This window comes from Neomonachus schauinslandi, chromosome 4 (assembly GCF_002201575.2).
Source record: "Neomonachus schauinslandi chromosome 4, ASM220157v2, whole genome shotgun sequence".
Taxonomy (NCBI): domain Eukaryota; kingdom Metazoa; phylum Chordata; class Mammalia; order Carnivora; family Phocidae; genus Neomonachus; species Neomonachus schauinslandi.
Genome location: NC_058406.1, coordinates 14584405 through 14591717, shown reverse-complemented (window position 1 = coordinate 14591717; position 7313 = coordinate 14584405).

Genomic DNA, 7313 nt, shown 5'->3' with positions numbered 1-7313 from the left:
GCAATAAAGTTTTCCTTTCTCAAAACTCAAGTACAGCTATCGTGAATTCCTTTTTCTTTCTTTTTAAAGATTTTATTCATTTGACAGAGAGACACAGCGAGAGAGGGAACACAAGCAGGGGGAGTGGGAGAGGGAGAAGCAGGCTTCCCGCCGAGCAGGGAGCCCGATGCGGGGCTCGATCCCAGGACCCCGGGATCATGACCTGAGCCGAAGGCAGACGCTTAACGACTGAGACACCAGCCGCCCCTGAACTTTTATTTTGAATAGTGTGTTAAAGTTCACTAAGTTTACTCAACTGTCTTTGAACTTAGTGGTTTCCAACAACAAATACATGTTAATAATGAGCTTTGCTGTATCATAAACCTGGAGTTGAACTTCTCTCTGCAGTAGCACACATCCGAGTCGGCCTATTTCTGAAACAGAGGATGGGACTTACCATTGTTTAGGGCCAGCCAACATTAGGGAGCATCTTCACTTCAATTCTCCTGATGATGGTATGGTGGGAGACGCAGGACACCAAGAGAGAGCAAAAGGTTTCAATCCCTTTCTTCCACCTTAAATATGAAGTCAAGGGACGTGTAAATGCTGGAGGGAGTCTTCAGTCATCTAAAGAGTTCTGGCCCCCAGGCTTGCTTGGCCATGGGGTGGGCCCTTGGCTAGGCACAGGTAGTCAACTGTTTCAGCAGTGTGTGTGTGTGTGTATGTGTGTGTTCTGATCTCTTTTATCAGGAGAAATTGCAGGGCCCTGGTGACATCCCATCATACTAATTTAGGAGAGACATACATAGATAAATAGATGAGTTTCTTTCCTATTTCTAGGGGCACGTAGAAATCAGATATTGTCATTTTCTTTTTGAATGATCTCCGAGAATTTTAAGTTACAATTTTAAATGCTCCATTGAAACTGTCCTTCGGAGAAAGCTAAGGAAGAGAAGGCTGGAGAAACTTCACACTCCTGTAATCTCAGGCTCATCCATGGAAACCTAGTTGGGGCAAAGGTCTCATTTAAAGTTTACATCTATTCATCTGCTGTGCATTGTCATTACAACCCTTCTCTTTAATGTTTACTGAGAAGGAACAAGAGGTTCTCTGAGAGATTTAATGTTTTAACTACAAGGGTTTTCTTTTTTTTTTTTTTTAAGATTTTATTTATTTATTTGAGACAGAGAGAGACAGAGAGCACATGAGAGGGGGGAGGGTCAGAGGGAGAAGCAGGCTCCCCGCCGAGCAGGGAGCCCGATGCGGGACTTGATCCAGGGACTCGATCCAGGGACTCGATCCAGGGACTCCAGGATCGTGACCTGAGCCGAAGGCAGTCGCTCAACCAACTGAGCCACCCAGGCGCCCAACAAGGGTTTTCTTTACTCTCCTAAAAATGGAACATTTTACCATAAGGCTTGTGATGATTTACACAGCTTGTAAGAGGTATTCGCCAAAGGGGCATTGTATTGGTGTTTTTGAATAAAGAGGGCATTTGTTATCGGCCTTTGGTTTTGTTCCCCTAAGCTGCAAATAACCTCACCAACCCTTGACGCTTAACCCACCCACCTGCAGCACCGAATTCTCGAGAGTGATGTTAATTAGCCCTCCATTGGGGCTGCGGAGGTTTCTTGTTCAACAGAGAGCTCTCCTGCAAAAAAATAAAAAATAAAAAATCGATGTTTCTTCTGACAGGTCTGAATCAAGCACAGCACAAAGCTCGATTCTTCAGCACACCTCTGTATGGAAAGGGCAAGCGAGTGGATTTCTAAATGAGAGGCTTCTAGAAGAAATCGCAGGGGTTCCATGTTCTCCGTTCTCAGGGCAGAGAGAAAGCTTCATGTGGTGGGGGCACAGCCGCCGCCTTTCTTAGAGATCACGGCCCTGATTCCACTTGTCCCGTTGGTTCTCCTGAGAAGGAAAAGGCTTCCTACAGAGGCACCAAGTCTCAGGTCTCAGGGCATCCTCCTGAACCATCTTCTGTCTCTTTAGTGCTACCCCAGGAAGGTGAAGTTGGGGGTATGGTCTGTGGTTTTCTGCCGAGATGTCTGTGTACACTGCAGACATGTCCTACACAAGAGTCTCATTCATCCCTAGAACATTTATTACATATCAACTATGTACCAGGCAGGTTTTACTATGCCCAGCCACGGAAATTCGAGAACAGAGGGAGTCCTTAGGCCCCAGGACTCTTCTCTGGCATACACTGCTCTGTGGGCATCCCTCCTCTTCATTGTGCCCTGTTCCCTCCAGGCGACAAGACTGTGTAGTTTTGGTAATATCCCGAAGAAGCATCATTTAACCTTCCCCCAAAGGACACAGGGGAGAAGAGCTGATGCTGGTGTAAAAATGGAAAAAGACAAGACTTAAAAAAAAAAAAGAAAGAAAGAAATGTTAAGGGATGTTTGACCTTCCCTTGTGGACAACGTCCTTTGGCAGCCTTTCATGCTCTTTGTCTCCTCCTGGCAGGAGACAAATTTTCCCAGAGCAGCAACATCCTTTATCCACAGACCATTTCAGAAATGCTATCTCTAAATTGCCAGCAGAGGTGGAGGAGATTTTGCTAAAACTGTTGACAGAGCAAAGCAGCTACGAGATCAAAGTCCGGCTACTTGGAATTCCTGGGCTGCAGTTTTTGGAGGTTAGGGGCAGACAGTAGTGGGCAGAGAGATATTTCATTGGGAGGAAGGGTACCTGTTTCTCCTGGCCATGATGGAGGAAAACATGGTGATGGTGGATTAGGGAGATGGTGTGTTGCTGAGAAATTCAGACAATCTGTGGCTCAAGCCGTCCCATAAATTCACTGCCCTGCAGTGATAACTCAACGTAGAAACATGGCCATGTCACCTGCTGGTACAGTCCTTCACAGGCTCTTTGCCCTTGCCCTTTGCCCAACCTCCTTAGCCTGGCACAGCAAGTCCCTATTTGGCCCTGGCACCTTTCTTGCTGTCCTTCCTTGCCCTTTACGGTCCAGCAATACTGAGTTACTTGCAGACGTCCCAAGCATCATGCTGGTGCCTCTGTCTTGATTTACCTCTTTGAAAGAATCCCCATTCATAGGTAAGATCACGTAGTCCAGGAAGACTTCCTTGACCTTTCCTAGACTGGGTTGGATGTTTCCTTTCTGTCTCTTCCTCTAACCTGTTAGTTCTGTTAGAACAGGGATTGTGATTTTTGAAACCTTAGGTCCTCAGCACCCAGCATGGGGCCTGCTGGATCTCTAGCCCTTTGCCTGAGAGCCATCTGGGAAAGCTGTGGGTTTGCCTTGCTCCCAAGGGGGAGGAGAGGGGAAAGGGCTGAGCTATCCTTTTAAATTTCCAATCACAGGACTCACTCCTCCTGGGAAAGAGGGAAGGGGTGGAGAGGAGCCAGAAGGAAGCAGTTCAGAATGTCAAATAGTGGGACGCCTGGGTGGCTCAGTCAGTTAAGCGGCTGCCTTCAGCTCAGGTCATGATCTCAGGGTCCTGGGATGGAGTCCCGCATCTCCCTGCTCAGTGGGAGCCTGCTTCTCCCTCTCCCTCTGCTTGGGCTCTCTCTGTCAAATAAATAAAATCTTAAAAAAAAAAAAAATCCTGAGGGGTGCCCGAGTGGCTCCCTGAGTGGCTCAGTCATTAAGCGTCTGCCCTCGGCTCAGGTCATGGTCCCAGGGTCCCGGGATCGAGCCCCACATCAGGTCCCTGCTCGGCGGGAAGCCTGCTCTCCCTCTCCCACTGCTGCTGCTTGTGCTCCTGCTCTCGCTATCTCTGTCTCTGTCAAATAAATAAATAAAATCTTAAAAAAAAAAAAAAGAATGTCAAATAGCTCACCGCCCACCTCCACCCCCGCCCCCACCTCCCCCAGCAGGACAAACTACTGCATTTGCTCTGTAGCATTTGCGCTACAGAATTGCCAACTGAATTTCTTTTCTATGGCTTCTTTGTTTATATACCCTTTCCATTTTTTTTTTAGTTAAAAAGTATTTTAAATAAAAGTAATATGAGTATCTAGTTTAGAAAACACTAATGGTATATATGGATAGGCTCATCATGAAAAACAGCAATCTTCTGTTCCAACTCCCTGTAAACGCCGAGTCAATGATACTTCCCTATTTTAGTATTTCTCCTATAGTTTCCTTCACCTCTCTAGTATCTCCTGATTTGGAAGGGTGAGCTATTTAAAGCACAAAGCTGACCATGTCACACCCCCTGCCTGAAACTGGTGGCTGCCCTTCACAGTAAGGTCAACCCCTCACCAGGGCCAGGCCTGCTTCCTGACCCTCCCGCCATTCTTGCCTATGTTTTTTTCTTTTCCTTCTCCTCGTGCCGCTTCTATTTTTACAACTTTAGAGTGACTGTGCCTTTGTGTGGTCCCCTCCCCTTGACTGTGGGCTAGACCTTAGTGGCTCGCCCTTAAGGAATAGAATTTGGCCAAAGTGATGGGATGTCGCCTTTGTGGTTGAGTTACAAAGAGTCTTGTTCACGCTCTCCTGCTCTCTTGCTCACTTTTTCTGTGGGAAGGCAGCGGCTGTGTTGTAAGCTGCCCTGCAGAGAGGCCCACGTAGCAAGGAGTAGTAACAGCAGAGGTCCACAGGAACTGGATCCTGTGACACGACGTGAGTGTGCTTTGAAGTGGACCATTCCCCAGTCAAGCCTTCAAGTGGGACCACAGCCCTGGCTGACATCTTAACTGCAGCCTTGTACGAGACCTCCTAACTGTGTGGCTTTGGGCAAGTTGAGCCAGGTGACCCAGCTCTGCCCAGAGTCCTGACCTACAGAAACTGTGACATAATAAATTTTTGTTGTCCTAAGCTGCTAAATTTTGGCATAATTTGTTACATGGCAATAGGTAGGTAATGCAATCATTATGCCCTATTTTTTCCTCCTCAGTCATCGAGGTTTTAATCCCCCCCTCCCCTTAATTTTCCCTTGCCCTACCCCTCAAAAACAATGTTACCAGATTGGATGTTCCTTCCATGCTTGTTTCTGTGCCCGTGATCATACACAAAATATTAAGCCTGTTCAAGAGACTAGGCCATTCCATTATTTATCCTTCAACAGCACTTTCTAGCCTCATTTCTAACATAGGCACCCAAAGTACCCCTAGTGCCTGCCAACTGTAGTTGTGCTTTCCTCCCTACTAAAAGGAAATCCTGAAATCTTCTATTTTACCTAAGAAATTAGCAGTGGCTGGCAAGAGCAGCAGAAACATACATGCTTCTATTTTTTTCCTTGGGAATCTGTGACTCTGCTTTAGAGCCCTAAAAAACACAGACAGCTCTGAACAACAGAGCATGTGCTACTCTGAAATTATAGGCCCTCAGAACAGGGGACACAGAATTAAAGCCCTTTTATTTTAAACAAACATGCCTGCCTCTCTCTAGCCAAATGAGTACTATTCTTCCAAGCGGACATTGTTCAAATGATTCCGGGATCTTTGAGGATTGCCTTCCCCAGTCTGTTTCCACAAAGCGTAAGGACACTGGGCTTAGTGCCTCAGGCAGTCCTCCTTCTTTGCCCCTCCCCAAGCTCTGTTCCCTAATGTGATGACCCTTCCTGTGGTCTAGCTGCAACATCCCTCCTCAGCATAGCCTTCCCATTCTCAGGCAAGCTCCACTCCTGCTACTTCCCTCCCAGAGCACTGTCTTCCCCTCGGTGACACTTGTCATGAAGTACTATAATCTTCAGATCTCATTTTCCCACAGGTAGACTGAGGGCTCTGTGTGGGCAGGAATTTTACTTGTCTTATTCACTGCTGTGTTCCCAGGGTCTGGCTCCAGCCCTAGAACACAGTAGGCATCAGATCAGTAATTGTTAAAGGAATGGATAGATGGGCTTGTTGGTAAAAATCAAATCACATCCTCCAAGGGCCAACATTTGTCACCTTTAATAAAAGTAATGACTGATTTTATCAAAAGAGCTTACTGAGGGTCCACCACTGGGCTCATGATTTCATTCAATCGGCACAACAATTCTATGGGGTGGACACTATCATCTCCTTGTCTTGTAGATGAGGAAATCGAGTCCCAAGAGTAATCAAACAACTTGCCCAAAGCCACACAGTTAGGAGGCTGTCTGAAAGTTGAAACCCATTGTGCTCTCTCATTTTTTTTCTTGTTAGTTTTTAAAAATGTTTTGGAAATTTAAAAAATTCAGATATGTACAAAGAAAACAAATCACAAATTGAGATTCCCATCGACCAGAATTTTAAGTGATGTTAATTAACATCTTGGTGCATTTTCTTTCAACCTTTTTCTTTCCCCATCCCACTTCGTTGAGAAGCCCATCGACCATTTCTAAAGAAAGGCAGAGTCGACTTCTGTGCTGTGCAGCAATGCTGGGACCACCCCCCTTCCTGCTTCCCAAGATGGCGGCAGGGAGGTCTGGGTGTGTTGTGGAAAAGCCAGAGAGCAACACCTGCGTGTGCTCTGGATCTGAGTAGAAAGGACTCACAGGGAAGGGGTGACTTACCTGTCCACTTCCTGTGTCCCCAGCAACTTGTTTGCCTAGGAAAGAGGAAATCTATGCTCTCTTTTTACCCCAAACAGTGAGGCTGGTCCCAAGGCCAACTTCCAGGGAGGACACCCAAAGCCACTGGCCCGTTTTAGAGGGCCAGCCTGGCTCCTTCCCTTATTCAGTCCTCACCTTCCTAATTGTGTGTGTGCGTGAGAGAGGCAGAAAGACAGACAGACAGACGGACCATGTTTGATAACCAATGCATCAATGAAACAGTCCCCTTCCTGACTCTCCTCACACCCTAGAAGGCAGCATGGCACCTCCACTGTGCCCACCTTGCACTTCGTACTTGCCTGGGTCACAGTGTATATTTCTGTGCACTTGACCTGTTTACACCTCTCTTCCTGTCAGACTGTGATTTAGCTCCTCAAGGGCAGAGACTATTTCTTATACATCTTTCACTTTGCAGTATCTGCCATGTAAAAGATATAAAGGCAGCCAAACATCAGCTACAGGAGAATGGGAAAAACAAAAACAAAAACAAAACCCCTTGGAATCAAACAGACCTGATTCCAATTCCAGCTCTGCTACATCTTAGCTGTGTGACTTTGGGCAAGTGACTTGACCTCTCTGAGCTTCGATCGGCTCATTGCTAAAATGAGGACAATGTACTTTGAGCTTGATGAGTGAGGATTCATGTAAGGTTTCGTATGTGTTACACATCTTAGCACAGCTCATGGCAAAAATCACGCAGTTTCTAGACCACAGTGGGTTCGGGTCTGAGCTTTGCCACAGTCCTAGAGCAAGTCACTCAACCTCTCTGAAGTCCAGTGCCCTCATCTGTAAGAAGGGGGAGACACCCACTTCACTGAGCTGCTGGGCACTTTAAATAAAAAGAATCCA